This window comes from Chiloscyllium punctatum, chromosome 6, assembly GCF_047496795.1.
Source record: "Chiloscyllium punctatum isolate Juve2018m chromosome 6, sChiPun1.3, whole genome shotgun sequence".
Lineage (NCBI taxonomy): Eukaryota > Metazoa > Chordata > Chondrichthyes > Orectolobiformes > Hemiscylliidae > Chiloscyllium > Chiloscyllium punctatum.
This window is the reverse complement of record NC_092744.1, coordinates 132,818,243-132,839,197: the sequence shown is the minus strand read 5'-3', so window position 1 is coordinate 132,839,197 and position 20,955 is coordinate 132,818,243.

Sequence of the window (20,955 nt, the reverse complement as noted above, 5' to 3'; positions counted from 1 at the left end):
GTCCTGGACAGATATCTAGTCCGGGTTTATAGATCAATGCAGTGCTGTGGTCTGCACAGCTCCCCGTCCTGGACAGATATCTAGTCTGAGGTTATAGATCAATGCACTGCTGTGGTCTAAACAGCTCCCCGTCCTGGACAGATATCAAGTCTGGGTTTATAGATCAATGCACTACTGTGGTCTGCACAGCTCCCTGTCCTGGACAGATATCAAGTCTGGGTTTATAGATCAATGCAGTGCTTTGGTCTGCACAGTTCCCCGTCCTGGACAGATATCTAGTCTGAGGTTATAGATCAATGCACTGCTGTGGTCTCCACAGCTCCCCGTCCTGGACAGATATCTAATCCGGGTTTATACATCAATGCAGTGCTGTGGTCTGCACAGCTCCCCGTCCTGGACAGTTGTCTAGTCCGGGTTTCTAGATCAATGCACTGCAGTGGTGTGCACAGCTCCCCGTCCTGGACAGATATCTAGTCTGAGTTTATCGATCAATGCACTGCTGTGGCTTGCACAGCGACCCGTGCTGGACAGATGTCTAGTCTGGGTTTATATATCAATGCACTGCTGAGGTCTGCACAGCTCCCCGTCCTGGACAGATATCTAGTCTGGGTTTACACATCAATGCGCTGCTGAGGTCTGCACAGCTCCCCGTCCTGGACAGATATCTAGTATGGGTATACAGTTCAATCCATTGCTGTGGTCTGCACAGCTCCCGTCCTGGACAGATATCTAGTCCGGGGTTTTAGGTCAATGCATTGCTGTGGTGTGCACAGCTCCCCGTCCTGGAGAGATATGAAGTCTGGTGATTCAGATCAATGCACTGCTGTGGTCTGCACAGGTCCCTGTCCTGCACAGATATCTCGTCCGGGTTTATAGATCAATGCATTGCTGTGGTTTGCATAGCTCCACGTCCTGGACAGATATCTCGTCTGGGTTTAACGATCAATGCACTGCTGTGGTCTGCACAGCTCCCCGTCCTGGACAGATATCTAGTCTGGGTTTATAGATCAATGCACTGCTGTGGTCTGCACAGCTCCCCGTCCTGTACAGGTATATAGTCCGTGTTTATAGATCAATGCACTGCTGTGGTCTGCACAGATCCCCGGCCTGGACAGATATCTAATCCGGGTTTATAGATCAATGCACTGCTGTGGTCTGCACAGCTCCTTGTCCTGGACAGTTGTCTAGTCCGGATTTCTAGATCAATGCACTGCAGTGGTGTGCACAGCTCCCCGTCCTGGACAGATATCTAGTCTGGGTTTATCGATCAATGCACTGCTGTGGTTTGCACAGCGATCCGTGCTGGACAGATGTCTAGTCAGGGTTTATATATCAATGCACTGCTGTGGTCTGCCCAGCTCCCCGTCCTGGACAGATATCGAGTCTGGGTTTACACATCAATGCGCTGCTGAGGTCTGCACAGCTCCCCGTCCTGGACAGATATCTAGTCTGGGTATACAGTTCAATCCACTGCTGTGGTCTGCACAGCTCCCGACCTGGACAGATATCTAGTCCGGGGTTTTAGGTCAATGCATTGCTGTGGTGTGCACAGCTCCCCGTCCTGGAGAGATATCAAGTCTGGTGATACAGATCAATGCACTGTTGTGGACTGCACAAGTCCCTGTCCTGCACAGATATCTCGTCCGGGTTTATAGATCAATGCATTGCTGTGGTTTGCATAGCTCCACGTCCTGGACCGATATCTCATCTGGGTTTATCGATCAATGCACTGCTGTGGTCTGCACAGCTCCCGGTCCTGGACAGATATCTAGTCTGGGTTTATAGATCAATGCACTGCTGTGGTCTACACAGCTCCCCGTCCTGGACAGATATCAAGTCTGGGTTTATAGATCAATGCACTGCTGTGGTCTGCACAGCTCCCTGTCCTGGACAGATATCAAGTCTGGGTTTATAGATCAATGCAGTGCTGTGGTCTGCACAGCTCCCCGTGCTGGACAGATATCTAGTCTGAGGTTATAGATCAATGCACTGCTGTGGTCTACACAGCTCCAAGTCCTGGACAGATATCTAGTCTGGGTTTATATATCAATGCACTGCTGTGGTGTGCACAGCTCCCCGTCCTGGACAGATATCTAGTCTGGGTTTATAGATCAATGCACTGCTGTGGTCTGCACAGCTCCCCGTCCTGGACAGATATCTAGTCTGGGTTTATAGATCACAGCTCTGCTATGGTCTTCACAGCTCCCCGTGCTGGACAGATATCTAGTCTGGGTTTATATATCAATGCACTGCTGTGGTCTACACAGCTCCCCGTCCTGGACAGATATCTAGTCCGGGTTTAGAGATCAATGCACTGCTGTGGTCTGCACAGCTCCCCGTCCTGGACAGATATGTAGTCCGCGGTTATAGATCAATGCATTGCTGTGGTGAGCACAGCTCCCCGTCCTGGACAGATATCAAGTCTGGGATTGTCGATCAATGCACTGCTGTGGTTTGCACAGCGACCCGTGCTGGACAGATATCTAGTCTGGGTTTATATATCAATGCACTGCTGTGGTGTACACAGCTCCCCGTCCTGGACAGATATCTAGTCCGGGTTTATATATCAATGCACTGCTGTGGTCTGCACAGCTCCCCGTCCTGGACAGATATGTCGTCCGCGGTTATAGATCAATGCATTGCTGTGGTGAGCACAGCTCCCCGTCCTGTACAGATATCAAGTCTGGGATTGTCGATCAATGCACTGCTGTGGTTTGCACAGCGACCCGTGCTGGACAGATATCTAGTCTGGGTTTACACATCAATGCACTGCTGAGGTCTGCACAGCTCCCAGTCCGAGACAGATATCTAGTCTGGGTATACAGATCAATCCACTGCTGTGGTCTGCACAGCTCCCCGTCCTGTACAGGTATATAGTCGGTGTTTATAGATCAATGCACTGCTGTGGTCTGCACAGCTCCCCGTCCTGGACAGATATCTCGTGCGGGTTTATAGGTCAATGCACTGCTGTGGTCTGCACAGCTCCTTGTCCTGGACAGATATCTACTCCGGGTGTATATATCAATGCTCTGCTGTGGTCTGCTCACCTCCCCGTCCTGGACAGATATCTAGTCCGGGTTTATAGATCAATGCAGTGCTGTGGTCTGCACAGCTCCCCGTCCTGGACAGATATCTAGTCTGAGGTTATAGATCAATGCACTGCTGTGGTCTAAACAGCTCCCCGTCCTGGACAGATATCAAGTCTGGGTTTATAGATCAATGCACTGCTGTGGTCTGCACAGCTCCCTGTCCTGGACAGATATCAAGTCTGGGTTTATAGATCAATGCAGTGCTTTGGTCTGCACAGTTCCCCGTCCTGGACAGATATCTAGTCTGAGGTTATAGATCAATGCACTGCTGTGGTCTCCACAGCTCCCCGTCCTGGACAGATATCTAATCCGGGTTTATACATCAATGCAGTGCTGTGGTCTGCACAGCTCCCCGTCCTGGACAGTTGTCTAGTTCGGGTTTCTAGATCAATGCACTGCAGTGGTGTGCACAGCTCCCCGTCCTGGACAGATATCTAGTCTGGGTTTATCGATCAATGCACTGCTGTGGCTTGCACAGCGACCCGTGCTGGACAGATGTCTAGTCTGGTTTTATATATCAATGCACTGCTGTGGTCTGCACAGCTCCCCGTCCTGGACAGATATCCAGTCTGGGTTTACACATCAATGCGCTGCTGAGGTCTGCACAGCTCCCCGTCCTGGACAGATATCTAGTCTGGGTATACAGTTCAATCCACTGCTGTGGTCTGCACAGCTCCCGTCCTGGACAGATATCTAGTCCGGGGTTGTAGGTCAATGCATTGCTGTGGTGTGCACAGCTCCCCGTCCTGGAGAGATATCAAGTCTGGTGATACAGATCAATGCACTGCTGTGATCTGCACAGGTCCCTGTCCTGCACAGATATCTCGTCCGGTTTTATAGATCAATGCACTGCTGTGGTTTGCATAGCTCCACGTCCTGGACAGATATCTCGTCTGGGTTTATCGATCAATGCACTGCTGTGGTCTGCACAGCTCCCCGTCCTGGACAGATATCTAGTCTGGGTTTATAGATCAATGCACTGCTGTGGTCTGCACAGCTACCGGTCCTGGACAGATATCTAGTCTGGGTTTATAAATCAATGCACTGCTGTGGTCTACACAGCTCCCCGTCCTGGACAGATATCAAGTCTGGGTTTATAGATCAATGCACTGCTGTGGTCTGCACAGCTCCCTGTCCTGGACAGATATCAAGTCTGGGTTTATAGAACAATGCATTGCTGTGGTCTGCACAGCTCCCCGTCCTGGACAGATATCTAGTCTGAGGTTATAGATCAATGCACTGCTGTGGTCTACACAGCTCCAAGTCCTGGACAGATATCTAGTCAGGGTTTATATATCAATGCACTGCTGTGGTGTGCACAGCTCCCCGTCCTGGACAGATATCTAGTCTGGGTTTATAGATCAATGCACTGCTATGGTCTGCACAGCTCCCCGTCCTGGACAGATATCTAGTCTGGGTTTATAGATCACAGCTCTGCTATGGTCTGCACAGCTCCCCGTGCTGGACAGATATCTAGTCTGGGTTTATACATCAATGCACTGCTGTGGTCTACAGAGCTCCCCGTCCTGGACAGATATCTAGTCCGGGTTTAGAGATCAATGCACTGCTGTGGTCTGCACAGCTCCCCGTCCTGGACAGATATGTCGTCCGCGGTTATAGATCAATGCATTGCTGTGGTGAGCACAGCTCCGGGTCTTGGACAGACATCAAGTCTGGGTTTGTCGATCAACGCACTGCTGTGGTTTGCACAGCGACCCGTGCTGGACAGATATCTAGTCTGGGTTTATATATCAATGCACTGCTGTGGTGTACACAGGCCCCCGTCCTGGACAGATATCTAGTCTGGGTTTACACATCAATGCACTGCTGAGGTCTGCACAACTCCCAGTCCTAGACAGAAATCTAGTCTGGGGTTATAAAACAATGCACTGCTGTGGCCTGCACAGCTCCCCGTCCTGGACAGATATCTAGTCTGGGTATACAGATCAATCCACTGCAGTGGTGTGCACAGCTCCCCGTCCTGGACAGATATCTAGTCTGGGTTTATCGATCAATGCACTGCTGTGGCTTGCACAGCGATCCGTGCTGGACAGATGTCTCGTCTGGGTTTATATATCAATGCACTGCTGTGGTCTGCACAGCTCCCCGTCCTGGACAGATATCTAGTCTGGGTTTACACATCAATGCGCTGCTGAGGTCTGCACAGCTCACCGTCCTGGACAGATATCTAGTCTGGGTATACAGTTCAATCCACTGCTGTGGTCTGCACAGCTCCCGTCCTGGACAGATATCTAATCCGGGGTTTTAGGTCAATGCATTGCTGTGGTGTGCACAGCTCCCCGTCCTGGAGAGATATCAAGTCTGGTGATACAGATCAATGCACTGCTGTGGTCTGCACAGCTCCCCGTCCTGGACAGATATCTAGTCTGGGTTTATAGATCAATGCACTGCTATGGTCTGCACAGCTCCCCGTCCTGGACAGATATCTAGTCTGGGTTTATAGATCACAGCTCTGCTATGGTCTGCACAGCTCCCCGTGCTGGACAGATATCTAGTCTGGGTGTATACATCAATGCACTGCTGTGGTCTACACAGCTCCCCGTCCTGGACAGATATCTAGTCCGGGTTTAGAGATCAATGCACTGCTGTGGTCTGCACAGCTCCCCGTCCTGGACAGATATGTCGTCCGCGCTTATAGATCAATGCATTGCTGTGGTGAGCACAGCTCCCCGTCCTGGACAGATATCAAGTCTGGGTTTGTCGATCAATGCACTGCTGTTTTTTGCACAGCGACCTGTGCTGGACAGATATCTAGTCTGGGTTTATATATCAATGCACTGCTGTGGTGTACATAGCCCCCCGTCCTGGACAGATATCTAGTCTGGGTTTACACATCAATGCACTGCTGAGGTCTGCACAACTCCCAGTCCGAGACAGAAATCTAGTCTGGGGTTATAAATCAATGCACTGCTGTGGCCTGCACAGCTCCCCGTCCTGGACAGATATCTAGTCTGGGTATACAGATCAATCCACTGCTGTAGTCTGCACAGCTCCCCGTCCTGTACAGGTATATAGTCCGTGTTTATAGATCAATGCACTGCTGTGGTCTGCACAGCTCCCCGTCCTGGACAGATATCTCGTGCGGGTTTATAGATCAATGCACTGCTGTGGTCTGCACAGCTCCCCGTCCTGGACAGATATCTAGTCCGGGTTTATAGATCAATGCACTGCTGTGGTCTGCACACCTCCCCGTCCTGGACAGATATCTAGTACGGGTTAATGGATCAATGCACTGCTGTCGTCTGCACAGCTCCCCGTCCTGGACAGATATCTAGTCCGGGTTTATAGATCAATGCACTGCTGTGGTCTGCACAGCTCTCGGTCCTTGACAGATATCTAGTCCGGGTTTATAGATCAATGTAGTGCTGTGGTCTGCACAGCTCCCCGTCCTAGACAGATATCTAGTCTGAGGTTATAGATCAATGCACTGCTGTGGTCTAAACAGCTCCCCGTCCTGGACAGATATCAAGTCTGGGTTTGTCGATCAATGAACTGCTGTGGTTTGCACAGCGACCCGTGCTGGACAGATATCTAGTCTGGGTTTATATATCAATGCACTGCTGTGGTGTACACAGCCCCCCGTCCTGGACAGATATCTAGTCTGGGTTTACACATCAATGCACTGCTGAGGTCTGCACAGCTCCCAGTCCGAGACAGATATCTAGTCTGGGTATACAGATCAATCCACTGCTGTGGTCTGCACAGCTCCCCGTCCTGTACAAGAATATAGTCCGTGTTTATAGATCAATGCACTGCTATGGTCTGCACAGCTCCCCGTCCTGGACAGATATCAAGTCCGGGTTTATAGATCACAGCTCTGCTATGGTCTGCACAGCTCCCCGTGCTGGACAGATATCTAGTCTGGGTTTATATATCAATGCACTGCTGTGGTCTACACAGCTCCCCGTCCTGGACAGATATCTAGTCCGGGTTTAGAGATCAATGCACTGCTGTGGTCTGCACAGCTCCCCGTCCTGGACTGATATGTCGTCCGCGGTTATAGATCAATGCATTGCTGTGGTGAGCACAGCTCCCCGTCCTGGACAGATATCAAGTCTGGGATTGTCGATCAATGCACTGCTGTGGTTTGCACAGCGACCCGTGCTGGACAGATATCTAGTCTGGATTTATATATCAATGCACTGCTGTGGTGTACACAGCCCCCCGTCCTGGACAGATATCTAGTCTGGGTTTACACATCAATGCACTGCTGAGGTCTGCACAGCTCCCAGTCCGAGACAGATATCTAGTCTGGGTATACAGATCAATCCACTGCTGTGGTCTGCACAGCTCCCCGTCCTGTACAGGTATATAGTCGGTGTTAAAGATCAATGCACTGCTGTGGTCTGCACAGCTCCCCGTCCTGGTCAGATATCTCGTGCGGGTTTATAGATCAATGCACTGCTGTGGTCTGCACAGCTCCTTGTCCTGGACAGATATCTACTCCGGGTTTATATATCAATGCACTGCTGTGGTCTGCACACCTCCCCGTCCTGGACAGATGTCTAGTCCGGGTTTATAGATCAATGCAGTGCTGTGGTCTGCACAGCTCCCCGTCCTGGACAGATATCTAGTCTGAGGTTATAGATCAATGCACTGCTGTGGTCTAAACAGCTCCCCGTCCTGGACAGATATCAAGTCTGGGTTTATAGATCAATGCAGTGCTTTGGTCTGCACAGCTCCCCGTCCTGGACAGATATCTAGTCTGAGGTTATAGATCAATGCACTGCTGTGGTCTCCACAGCTCCCCGTCCTGGACAGATATCTAGTCTGGGTTTATCGATCAATGCACTGCTGTGGCTTGCACAGCGTCCCTTGCTGGACAGATGTCTAGTCTGGGTTTATATATCAATGCACTGCTGTGGTCTGCACAGCTCCCCGTCCTGGACAGATATCTAGTCTGGGTTTACACATCAATGCGCTGCTGAGGTCTGCACAGCTCCCCGTCCTGGACAGATATCTAGTCTGGGTATACAGTTCAATCCACTGCTGTGGTCTGCACAGCTCCCGTCCTGGACAGATATCTAGTCCGGGTTTTTAGGTCAATGCATTGCTGTGTTGTGCACAGCTCCCCGTCCTGGAGAGATATCAAGTCTGGTGATACAGATCAATGCATTTCTGTGGTTTGCATAGCTCCACGTCCTGGACAGATATCTCGTCTGGGTTTATAGATCAATGCACTGCTGTGGTCTGCACAGCTCCCCCTCCTGTACAGATATCTAGTCTGGGTTTATAGATCAATGCACTGCTGTGGTCTGCACAGCTCCCGGTCCTGGACAGATATCTAGTCTGGGTTTATAGATCACTGCACTGCTGTGGTCTACACAGCTCCCCGTCCTGGACAGATATCAAGTCTGGGTTTATAGATCAATGCACTGCTGTGGTCTGCACAGCTCCCTGTCCTGGACAGATATCAAGTCTGGGTTTATAGAACAATGCATTGCTGTGGTCTGCACAGCTCCCCGTCCTGGACAGATATCTAGTCTGAGGTTATAGATCAATGCACTGCTGTGGTCTACACAGCTCAAAGTCCTGGACAGATATCTAGTCTGGGTTTATATATCAATGCACTGCTGTGGTGTGCACAGCTCCCCGTCCTGGACAGATATCTAGTCTGGGTTTATAGATCAATGCACTGCTATGGTCTGCACAGCTCCCCGTCCTGGACAGATATCTAGTCTGGGTTTATGGATCAATGCACTGCTGTGGTCTGCACAGCCCCCCGTCCTGGACAGATATGTCGTCCGCGGTTATAGATCAATGCATTGCTGTGGTGAGCACAGCTCCCCGTCTTGGACAGATATCAAGTCTGGGTTTGTCGATCAATGCACTGCTGTGGTTTGCACAGCGACCCGTGCTGGACAGATATCTAGTCTGGGTTTATATATCAATGCACTGCTGTGGTGTACACAGCCCCCCGTCCTGGACAGATATCTAGTCTGGGTTTACACATCAATGCACTGCTGAGGTCTGCACAACTCCCAGTCCTAGACAGAAATCTAGTCTGGGGTTATAAATCAATGCACTGCTGTGGCCTGCACAGCTGCCCGTCCTGGACAGATATCTAGTCTGGGTATACAGATCAATCCACTGCAGTGGTGTGCACAGCTCCCCGTCCTGGACAGATATCTAGTCTGGGTTTATCGATCAATGCACTGCTGTGGCTTGCACAGCGATCCGTGCTGGACAAATGTCTCGTCTGGGTTTATATATCAATGCACTGCTGTGGTCTGCACAGCTCCCCGTCCTGGACAGATATCTAGTCTGGGTTTACACATCAATGCGCTGCTGAGGTCTGCACAGCTCCCCGTCCTGGACAGATATCTCGTCTGGGTATACAGTTCAATCCACTGCTGTGGTCTGCACAGCTCCCGTCCTGGACAGATATCTAGTCCGGGGTTTTAGGTCAATGCATTGCTGTGGTGTGCACAGCTCCCCGTCCTGGAGAGATATCAAGTCTGGTGATACAGATCAATGCACTGCTGTGGTCTGCACAGGTCCCTGTCCTGCACAGATATCTCGTCCGGGTTTATAGATCAATGCATTGCTGTGGTTTGCATAGCTCCACGTCCTGGACAGATATCTCGTCTGGGTTTATCGATCAATGCACTGCTGTGGTCTGCACAGCTCCCGGTCCTGGACAGATATCTAGTCTGGGTTTATAGATCAATGCACTGCTGTGGTCTACACAGCTCCCCGTTCTGGACAGATATCAAGTCTGGGTTTATAGATCAATGCACTGCTGTGGTCTGCACAGCTCCCTGTCCTGGACAGATATCAAGTCTGGGTTTATAGATCAATGCATTGCTGTGGTCTGCACAGCTCCCCGTCCTGGACAGATATCTAGTCTGAGGTTATAGATCAATGCACTGCTGTGGTCTACACAGCTCCAAGTCCTGGACAGATATCTAGTCTGGGTTTATATATCAATGCACTGCTGTGGTCTGCACAGCTCCTTGTCCTGGACAGATATCTACTCCAGGTTTATATATCAATGCACTGCTGTAGTCTGCACACCTCCCCGTCCTGGACAGATATCTAGTCCGGGTTTATAGATCAATGCAATGATGTGGTCTGCACAGCTCCCCGTCCTGGACAGATATCTAGTCCAGGTTTATATATCAATGCACTGCTGTGGTCTGCACACCTCCCCGTCCTGGATAGATATCTAGTCCGGGTTTATAGATCAATGCACTGCTGTGGTCTGCACACCTCCCCGTCCTGGACAGATATCTAGTACGGGTTAATTGATCAATGCACTGCTGTGGTCTGCACAGCTCCCCGTCCTGGACAGATATCTAGTCCGGGTTTATAGATCAATGCACTGCTGTGGTCTGCACGGCTCTCGGTCCTAGACAGATATCTAGTCCGGGTTTATAGATCAATGCAGTGCGGTGGTCTGCACAGCTCCCCGTCCTGGACAGATATCTAGTCTGAGGTTATAGATCAATGCACTGCTGTGGTCTAAACAGCTCCCCGTCCTGGACAGATATCAAGTCTGGGTTTGTCGATCAATGCACTGCTGTGGTTTGCACAGCGACCCGTGCTGGACAGATATCTAGTCTGGGTTTATATATCAATGCACTGCTGTGGTGCACACAGCCCCCCGTCCTGGACAGATATCTAGTCTGGGTTTACACATCAATGCACTGCTGAGGTCTGCACAGCTCCCAGTCCGAGACAGATATCTAATCTGGGTATACAGATCAATCCACTGCTGTGGTCTGCACAGCTCCCCGTCCTGTACAGGAATATAGTCCGTGTTTATAGATCAATGCACTGCTGTGGTCTGCACAGCTCCCCGTCCTGGACAGATATCTCGTGCGGGTGTATAGATCAATGCACTGCTGTGGTCTGCACAGCTCCTTGTCCTGGACAGATATCTACTCCGGGTTTATATATCAATGCACTGCTGTGGTCTGCACACCTCCCCGTCCTGGACAGATATCTAGTCCGGGTTTATAGATCAATGCAGTGCTGTGGTCTGCACAGCTCCCCGTCCTGGACAGATATCTAGTCTGAGGTTATAGATCAATGCACTGCTGTGGTCTAAACAGCTCCCCGTCATGGACAGATATCAAGTCTGGGTTTATAGATCAATGCATTGCTGTGGTCTGCACAGCTCCCCGTCCTGGACAGTTGTCTAGTCCGGGTTTCTAGATCAATGCACTGCTGTGGTCTACACAGCTCCAAGTCCTGGACAGATATCTAGTCTGGGTTTATATATCAATGCACTGCTGTGGTGTGCACAGCTCCCCGTCCTGGACAGATATCTAGTCTGGGTTTATAGATCAATGCACTGCTATGGTCTGAACAGCTCCCCGTCCTGGACAGATATCTAGTCTGGGTTTATAGATCACAGCTCTGCTATGGTCTGCACAGCTCCCCGTGCTGAACAGATATCTAGTCCGGGTTTAGAGATCAATGCACTGCTGTGGTCTGCACAGCTCCCCGTCCTGGACAGATATGTCGTCCGCGGTTATAGATCAATGCATTGCTGTGGTGAGCACAGCTCCCCGTCTTGGACAGATATCAAGTCTGGGTTTGTCGATCAATGCACTGCTGTGGTTTGCACAGCGACCCGTGCTGGACAGATATCTTGTCTGGGTTTATATATCAATGCACTGCTGTGGTGTACACAGCCCCCCGTCCTGGACAGATATATAGTCTGGGTTTACACATCAATGCACTGCTGAGGTCTGCACAACTCCCAGTCCTAGACAGAAATCTAGTCTGGGGTTATAAATCAATGCACTGCTGTGGCCTGCACAGCTCCCCGTCCTGGACAGATATCTAGTCTGGGTATACAGATCAATCCACTGCAGTGGTGTGCACAGCACCCCATCCTGGACAGATATCTAGTCTGGGTTTATCGATCAATGCACTGCTGTGGCTTGCACAGCGATCCGTGCTGGACAGATGTCTAGTCTGGGTTTATATATCAATGCACTGCTGTGGTCTGCACAGCTCCCCGTCATGGACAGATATCTAGTCTGGGTTTAAACATCAATGCGCTGCTGAGGTCTGCACAGCTCCCCGTCCTGGACAGATATCTAGTCTGGGTGTACAGTTCAATCCACTGCTGTGGTCTGCACAGCTCCCGTCCTGGACAGATATCTAGTCCGGGGTTTTAGGTCAATGCATTGCTGTGGTGTGCACAGCTCCCCGTCCTGGAGAGATATCAAGTCTGGTGATACAGATCAATGCACTGCTGTGGTCTGCACAGGTCCCTGTCCTGCACAGATATCTCGTCCGGGTTTATAGATCAATGCATTGCTGTGGTATGCATAGCTCCACATCCTGGACAGATATCTAGTCTGGGTTTATAGATCAATGCACTGCTGTGGTCTACACAGCTCCCCGTCCTGGACAGATATCAAGTCTGGGTTTATAGATCAATGCACTGCTGTGGTCTGCACAGCTCCCTGTCCTGGACAGATATCAAGTCTGGGTTTATAGATCAATGCAGTGCTGTGGTCTGCACAGCTCCCCGTCCTGGACAGATATCTAGTCTGGGTTTATAGATCAATGCACTGCTATGGTCTGCACAGCTCCCCGCCCTGGACAGATATCTAGTCTGGGTTTATAGATCACAGCTCTGCTATGGTCTGCACAGCTCCCCGTGCTGGACAGATATCTAGTCTGGGTGTATACATCAATGCACTGCTTTGGTCTACACAGCTCCCCGTCCTGGACAGATATCTAGTCCGGGTTTAGAGATCAATGCACTGCTGTGGTCTGCACAGCTCCCCGTCCTGGACAGATATGTCGTCCGCGGTTATAGATCAATGCATTGCTGTGGTGAGCACAGCTCCCCGTCCTGGACAGATATCAAGTCTGGGTTTGTCGATCAATGCACTGCTGTGGTTTGCACAGCGAACTGTGCTGGACAGATATCTAGTCTGGGTTTATATATCAATGCACTGCTGTGTTGTACACAGCCCCCCCGTCCTGGACAGATATCTAGTCTGGGTTTACACATCAATGCACTGCTGAGGTCTGCACAGCTCCCAGTCCGAGACAGAAATCTAGTCTGGGGTTATAAATCAATGCACTGCTGTGGCCTGCACAGCTCCCCGTCCTGGACAGATATCTAGTCTGGGTATACAGATCAATCCACTGCTGTGGTCTGCACAGCTCCCCGTCCTGTACAGGTATATAGTCCGTGTTTATAGATCAATGCACTGCTGTGGTCTGCACAGCTCCCCGTCCTGGACAGATATCTCGTGCGGGTTTATAGATCAATGCACTGCTGTGGTCTGCACAGCTCCTTGTCCTGGACAGATATCTACTCCGGGTTTATATATCAATGCACTGCTGTGGTCTGCACACCTCCCCGTCCTGGACAGATATCTAGTCCGGGTTTATAGATCAATGCAATGATGTGGTCTGCACAGCTCCCCGTCCTGGACAGATATCTAGTCCGGGTTTATATATCAATGCACTGCTGTGGTCTGCACAACTCCCCGTCCTGGACAGATATCTCGTCCGGGTTTATAGATCAATGCACTGCTGTGGTCTGCACACCTCCCCGTCCTGGACAGATATCTAGTACGGGTTAATAGATCAATGCACTGCTGTGGTCTGCACAGCTCCCCGTCCTGGACAGATATCTAGTCTGGGTTTATAGATCAATGCACTGCTGTGGTCTGCACAGCTCTCGGTCCTGGACAGATATCTAGTCTGGGTTTATAGATCAATGCACTGCTGTGGTCTGCACAGCTCCCCGTCCTGTACAGGTATATAGTCCGTGTTTATAGATCAATGCACTGCTGTGGTCTGCACAGGTCCCTGTCCTGCACAGATATCTCGTCCGGGTTTATAGATCAATGCATTGCTGTGGTTTGCATAACTCCACGTCCTGGACAGATGTCTAGTCTGGGTTTATAGATCAATGCACTGCTGTGGTCTGCACAGCTCCCCGTCCTGTACAGGTATATAGTCCGTGTTTATAGATCAATGCACTGCTGTGGTCTGCACAGATCCCCGGCCTGGACAGATATCTAATCCGGGTTTATAGATCAATGCACTGCTGTGGTCTGCACAGCTCCCCGTCCTGGACAGTTGTCTAGTCCGGGTTTCTAGATCAATGCACTGCAGTAGTGTGCACAGCTCCCCGTCCTGGACAGATATCTAGTCTGGGTTTATCGATCAATGCACTGCTGTGGCTTGCACAGCGACCCGTGCTGGACAGATGTCTAGTCTGGGTATACAGTTCAATCCACTGCTGTGGTCTGCACAGCTCCCGTCCTGGACAGATATCTAGTCCGGGGTTTTAGGTCAATGCATTGCTGTGGTGTGCACAGCTCCACGTCCTGGAGAGATATCAAGTCTGGTGATACAGATCAATGAACTGCTGTGGTCTGCACAGGTCCCTGTCCTGCACAGATATCTCGTCCGGGTTTATACATTAATGCATTGCTGTGGTTTGCATAGCTCCACGTCCTGGACAGATATCTCTGCTGGGTTTATCGATCAATGCACTGCTGTGGTCTGCACAGCTCCCCGTCCTGGACAGATATCTAGTCTGGGTTTATAGATCAATGCACTGCTGTGGTCTGCACAGCTCCCTGTCCTGGACAGATATCAAGTCTGGGTTTATAGATCAATGCACTGCTGTGGTCTGCACAGCTCCCTGTCCTGGACAGATATCAAGTCTGGGTTTATAGATCAATGCAGTGCTGTGGTCTGCACAGCTCCCCGTCCTGGACAGATATCTAGTCTGAGGTTATAGATCAATGCACTGCTGTGGTCTACACAGCTCCCCGTCCTGGACAGATATCTAGTCCGGGTTTAGAGATCAATGCACTGCTGTGGTCTGCACAGCTCCCCGTCCTGGACAGATATGTCGTCCGCGGTTATAGATCAATGCATTGCTGTGGTGAGCACAGCTCCCCGACCTGGACAGATATCAAGTCTGGGTTTGTCGATCAATGCACTGCTGTGGTTTGCACAGCGACCCGTGCTGGACAGATATCTAGTCTGGGTTTATATATCAATGCACTGCTGTGGTGTACACAGCCCCCCGTCCTGGACAGATATCTAGTCTGGGTTTACACATCAATGCACTGCTGAGGTCTGCACAACTCCCAGTCCGAGACAGAAATCTAGTCTGGGGTTATAAATCAATGCACTGCTGCGGCCTGCACAGCTCCCCGTCGTGGACAGATATCTAGTCTGGGTCTACAGATCAATCCACTGCTGTGGTCTGCACAGCTCACCGTCCTGGACAGATATATAGTCCGTGTTTATAGATCAATGCACTCTTGTGATCTGCACAGCTCCCCGTCCTGGACAGTTATCTATGCCGGTATTATAGATCAATGCCCTGCTGTGGTGTGCACAGCTCCCGGTCCTGGACAGATATCTCCTCCGGGTTTACAGATCAATGCACTGCTGTGGTCTGCACCGCTCCCCGTCCTGTACAGGTATATAGTCTGTGTTTATAGATCAATGCACTGCTGTGGTCTGCACAGCTCCCCATCCTGGACAGATTTCTAGTCTGGTTTTATCGATCAATGCACTGCTGTGGTCTGCACAGCTCCCCGTCCTGGACAGATATCTAGTCCGGGGTTATAGATCAATGCATTGCTGTGGTGTGCACAGCTCCCCGTCCTGGAGAGATATCAAGTCTGGGTTTATAGATCAATGCACTGCTGTGGTCTGCACAGCTCCCCGTCGTGGACAGATATCAAGTCTGAGTTTATCGATCAATGCACTGCTGTGGCTTGCACAGCCCCCCATGCTGGACAGATATCTAGTCTGGGTTTATATATCAATGCACTGCTGTGGTCTACGCAGCTCCCCATCCTGGACAGATATCTAGTCTGGGTTTATAGATCAATGCACTACTGTGGTCTGCACAGCTCCCCGTCCTGGACAGATATCTAGTCCGGGGTTATAGATCAATGCATTGCTGTGGTGTGCACAGCTCCCTGTCCTGGAGAGATATCAAGTCTGGGTTAATAGATCAATGCACTGCTGTGGTCTGCACAGCTCCCCGTCCTGGACAGATATCTAGTCTGAGGTTATAGATCAATGCACTGCTTTGGTCTGCACACCTCCCCGTCCTGGACAGTGATCGAGGCCGGGTTTATAGATCAATGCACTGCTGTGGTGTGCACAGCTCCCCGTCCTGAACAGACATCTAGTCTGAATTTATAGAGCAATGCACTGCTGTGGTCTGCACAGCTCCCCGTCCTGGACAGATATCTCGGCCGTGTTTATAGATCAATGCACTGCTGTGGTCTTCACGGCGCCCCGTCCTGTACAGATATATAGTCCGGGTTTATATATCAATGCACTGCTGTGGTCTGCACAGCTCACCGTCCTGGACAGATATCTAGTCTGGGTTTATAGAGCAATGCACTGCTGTGGTCTGCACAGCTCCCCGTCCTGGACAGATATATAGTCCGTGTTTATAGATCAATGCACTGCTGTGGTCTGCACAGCTACCCGTCCTGGACAGATATCAAGTCTGGGTTTATCGATCAATGCACTGCTATGGTCTGCACAGCTCCCGGTGTGGGACAGATATCTCTTCTGGGTTTATCGATCAATGCTCTGTTGTGGTCTGCACAGCTCCCGGTGTGGGACAGATATCTCGTCCGGGTTTATAGATCAATGCACTGCTGTGGTCTGCGTTGCTTCCCATGCTGAATACTCGCTGAAGGAAAACCGCAATCTCGGCAGCATCAGGAGGTGTAGAATTTGATGTTTCAGGTGTAGCCCTCCTTCAGGACTCTTACAGAATGGTTACACCTCCTGATCCTGTCAGCATTGCTGTGTTCTCCCACCTTCCTGCCTGTCTACTTTGGACTCCAGCATCTGCATCTTTTCTCTCTCTATCACAGCTTCCCAAACTGGACAGATGTCTAGCCTGCTTTTGAAGATAAGTGCCTTGACATGATCTGTGCAGTGCTCCACTCTGGACAGATTCCTGGGTTGTATTGACCAGTGTAATGGATGAATCTGGACAGATTGCTGGGTTGTACTGAGCAGGACACTGGCCTGGACTGTACAGTGTTCCACGGTGAACAGATATCTCCCTCTGGGTGTATGGTGTCTGGGCTGGTTCTGTGAGGTGGATTGAGAATGTGGTATATCTCACCATTTCAGCTGATCTGGCAATGCCTTTAGTTCCCATTCCTGTGATTGGACCCTCCGTCTCTCACCCCATTAATGTTACAGTGTGTCCAGGTACAGAACATCATGTTGGTGGGGTTGGTAGGGGGGAAAGGTAATGGACAGGTCAAGGGGATACCCGGACATTCTATAACTGCCGTTCCCTGGAACTTTCTGTCCCTGACATTCTATAACTGACATTCCCCGGAAAGTTCTATCCCTGACATTCGATAACTGACATTCCCCGGAACGTTCTGTCCCTGACATTCTATAACTGTCTTTCCCTGGAACTTTCTGTCCCTGACATTCTATAACTGTCATTCCCCGGAACGTTCTGTCCCTGACATTCTATAACTGTCATTCCCCGGAACGTTCTGTCCCTGACATTCTATAACTGTCATTCCCTGGAACTTTCTGTCCCTGACATTCTATAACTGTCATTCCCCGGAACGTTCTGTCCCTGACATTCTATAACTGTCATTCCCCGGAACGTTCTGTCCCTGACATTCTATAACTGACATTCCCCGGAAAGTTCTATCCCTGACATTCGATAACTGACATTCCCCGGAACGTTCTGTCCCTGACATTCTATAACTGTCATTCCCCGGAACGTTCTGTCCCTGACATTCTATAACTGACATTCCCCGGAACGTTCTGTCCCTGACATTGTTTGTGAAAGGCCGGACGTCAGTGAATTGAACAAACGATAAGATCCCGAGGGAAGAGATCCCGTTCCAGGGAGGAGACACTGTTCCGAAGGCCCCTCAGGCAGTTAAAGTGATGAATACGTTTTCCCTGCATTTACATTTCTCCACAGACACAGGATCGACCACAATTTAGACCAAAATACAGGAATTCCCAAACTCCGTTTGCCTTCAGGAAACTGGGAGAGAATACTTCAGGACAGCAACATTTCCACCCTCCGTATTAGGAACTGGGAATGAGTGTCCTGTGTCTGCTCTCGAGTGATCGAGTATGTGGGAATATTCTAGAAACCATCTGTCCTTATGGATGTGTCTCTGTGTGTTTGGGGAGGGATGGTTTTCTGTAGTTTATGTCACATTTTTGTCAGTAATTCCAACCTTCCCATTTGTTATTCCAGCTCCAGTTATTTTAATAAATCCCTGAATACAGGGACACATTTGAAAATCTCACTGGGTCCCCGATCAAACGGGTCCCTTTGCCTCCAGGCTGATGGATAATGGGTTTGTTTTCCTTCCTCACAGTTAACGTAGTGACCATCTCCGTCCTGCTTTATAAAGATTGTGGATTGTCTCCATGTGTCAGACGTTACCTGGGGGCCATGGCAGCGGCGGATCTCCTGGTCATTATCCTCGACCTGATCCTGAGACACATTCCCATTGTTTATCGGAAACAGTTTTATTTCCTGGTGTACTCCCTCCCCGTGTGTAATATCCACGCCGTCCTGCTTTATGCAGCCACTGACTGCTCTGTCTGGTTCACCGTCAGTTTCACCTTTGATCGGTTTGTGGCCATTTGTTGCCAGAAGCTGAAAAGTAAATATTGCAGTGAGAAAACGGCGGCTGTTCTTCTGGGAGCAGTGACTGTGCTGAGCTGTTTAAAGAACCTTTTCTGGTATTTTATTCTCACGCCTCGGTATTGGCTGGTGAACGACCCCTGGTTTTGTGATGTAATACACGCTGTTCGATTCTCCAGTGTCTGGGTCACAATCGAGTTCCTCCACCACATTCTAACCCCATGTGTCCCATTTCTCCTGATTCTGCTGCTCAATGTTCTCACCGTCAGACACATTTTAGTGACCAGCAGAGCCCGCAGGAGACTCCGCGCTCACACCAATGGGGACGCTCAGTCTGACACAGAAATGAGAAACCGAAAAAAATCCATCATTTTACTGTTTGTGATCTCGGCCAATTTCATCCTGTTATGGTCAACGTTAATGCTGTATTCTATATGGAAACGGATGTATGATATTTGGTATAAGTCTATGTATCTCGACTACTTTGTGGGGGATTTGGGCTTCATGCTGCAGCTCCTCAGTTGCTGCACAAACACCGCGATTTATGCCGTGACCCAGACTAAGTTCAGGCAGCAGCTGAAGAATGTGCTGAAATATCCCTTCACCCAAATCCATCCATCCATCAAATTCCCTCATTAATCAATCCATCCGGGATTTTCTCATTTCAGTTCAGTGTTTCAGCGATGGAGCAGCCTGTCGCTATGGTAACAGACTGAGGGTAGCGCTGGTTTGTCCATCCTTATCCCACAGGGGGGTTACAGGGAAACATCTCAATGTTTCTCACAACTCAGGGGCCAGTGAGAAAAGGCACCATCCCACTGACTGTATCCATCACTTCCATTTGTCACCAATAAAAATGTTGATTAAAGCGTGCCGAGAAGCAGAGTGACCGATGTTGTTGTGTGTCTTTGTGTTGGAGAAGCTGAGCTGGAGAGAGACAGACTCAGCCCCAAGTCCTGGTCCTCAGGGAAGGGGAGGGCACCGCGCCCTGAGCTCAGGAGCTGGGTTTAACTCCCTCTGTCCCCCCACTGCAGCCTGGACTCCCCATTACCTCTCCCCTACTCTTTCTCCTCAATTCTCTCTCTCTTTCTCTCTCTTTCAGCACACACTCTCTTTCTCAACCCTCTCCCTCATCCCCCTCTCTCTCTCACACACACAACCCCCCGAACCCCGGTTTCTCCACCTGCCTCCACTCTTCCCTCTCACCCCCTTCTCTCTCCCTCCCCCAACTCTATCTCTCTTTTCCCCACCTCCCACATCTCACCCCCACCCCTCACACGCAGCCTCACCCCCAGTCTATATGGGTCAGAGGGAGAGGGAAGGACCAGGGAGACAGAGTACGTCAGAGAGAGAGAGGGAGGGAGAGAGATTCAGTCAGAGGGAAAGAGGGAGCTGGGAGGAGAGAGATACCGAGGGAGGTGGCGAGCAAGAAGGGGGAGAGAGAGAGTGAGGGTGTGAGAGAGAGAGAGAGAGAGAGACAGAGAGACAGAGAGAGAGAGACAGAGAGAGAGAGAGAATGAGAGAGAGTGGTGAGAGAGAGAGTGAGACTGAGAGAGGGGCGAGGGAGGGAGCAAGAGAGAAAAAGCAACAGAGAGAGAGGGGCGACGAGAGAGAGAAAGGGGGCAAGAGAGATAGGGGAGACGAGAGAGAGAGAGAGAAAAGGAAAGGACAGAGAGAGAATGAGGGGGTGAGAGAGAGACAGGGGTTGGGAGATGGGGGCAAGAGAAAGCAGGATGGCTAGAGACAGACACAGGAGGGAAGAGAGAGAGAGAGATAGAGGTGTGAAGAGAGAGAGAATGTCGAGAGATGGAGGTGAGAGAGAGAGAGAGGGAGAGGGAGAGACTGGATTAGAGAGAGCAAGGGCGACAGAGTGAGAGATGGTGAGAGAGAGGAAGGGCACAAAGGAGAGAGGGGTGTGTGAGAGGACGAGAGAGGGGGTGAATGGTGAGAGAGAGGGGGGAGGGGGCGAGAGAGAGAGAGAGAGGGCGAAAGAGAGAGGGGGTGAAAGAGAGAGAAGGAGAGGGTGAGAGACAAAGAGGGGGGGGTAGAGAGAGAGAGGGGGCGAGATAGAGACAGGGGGCAAGAGTGAGAGAGAGGGGTGAGAGAGAGAGAGAGAGGCGGGAGAGAGAGACAGGGAGGGGCAAGAGAGAGAGAAGGAGGGGGCGAGAGGGGGGAGGGGGTCAGAGAGAGAAGGTGGAGGTGAGAGAGAGAGAGAGACCGAGA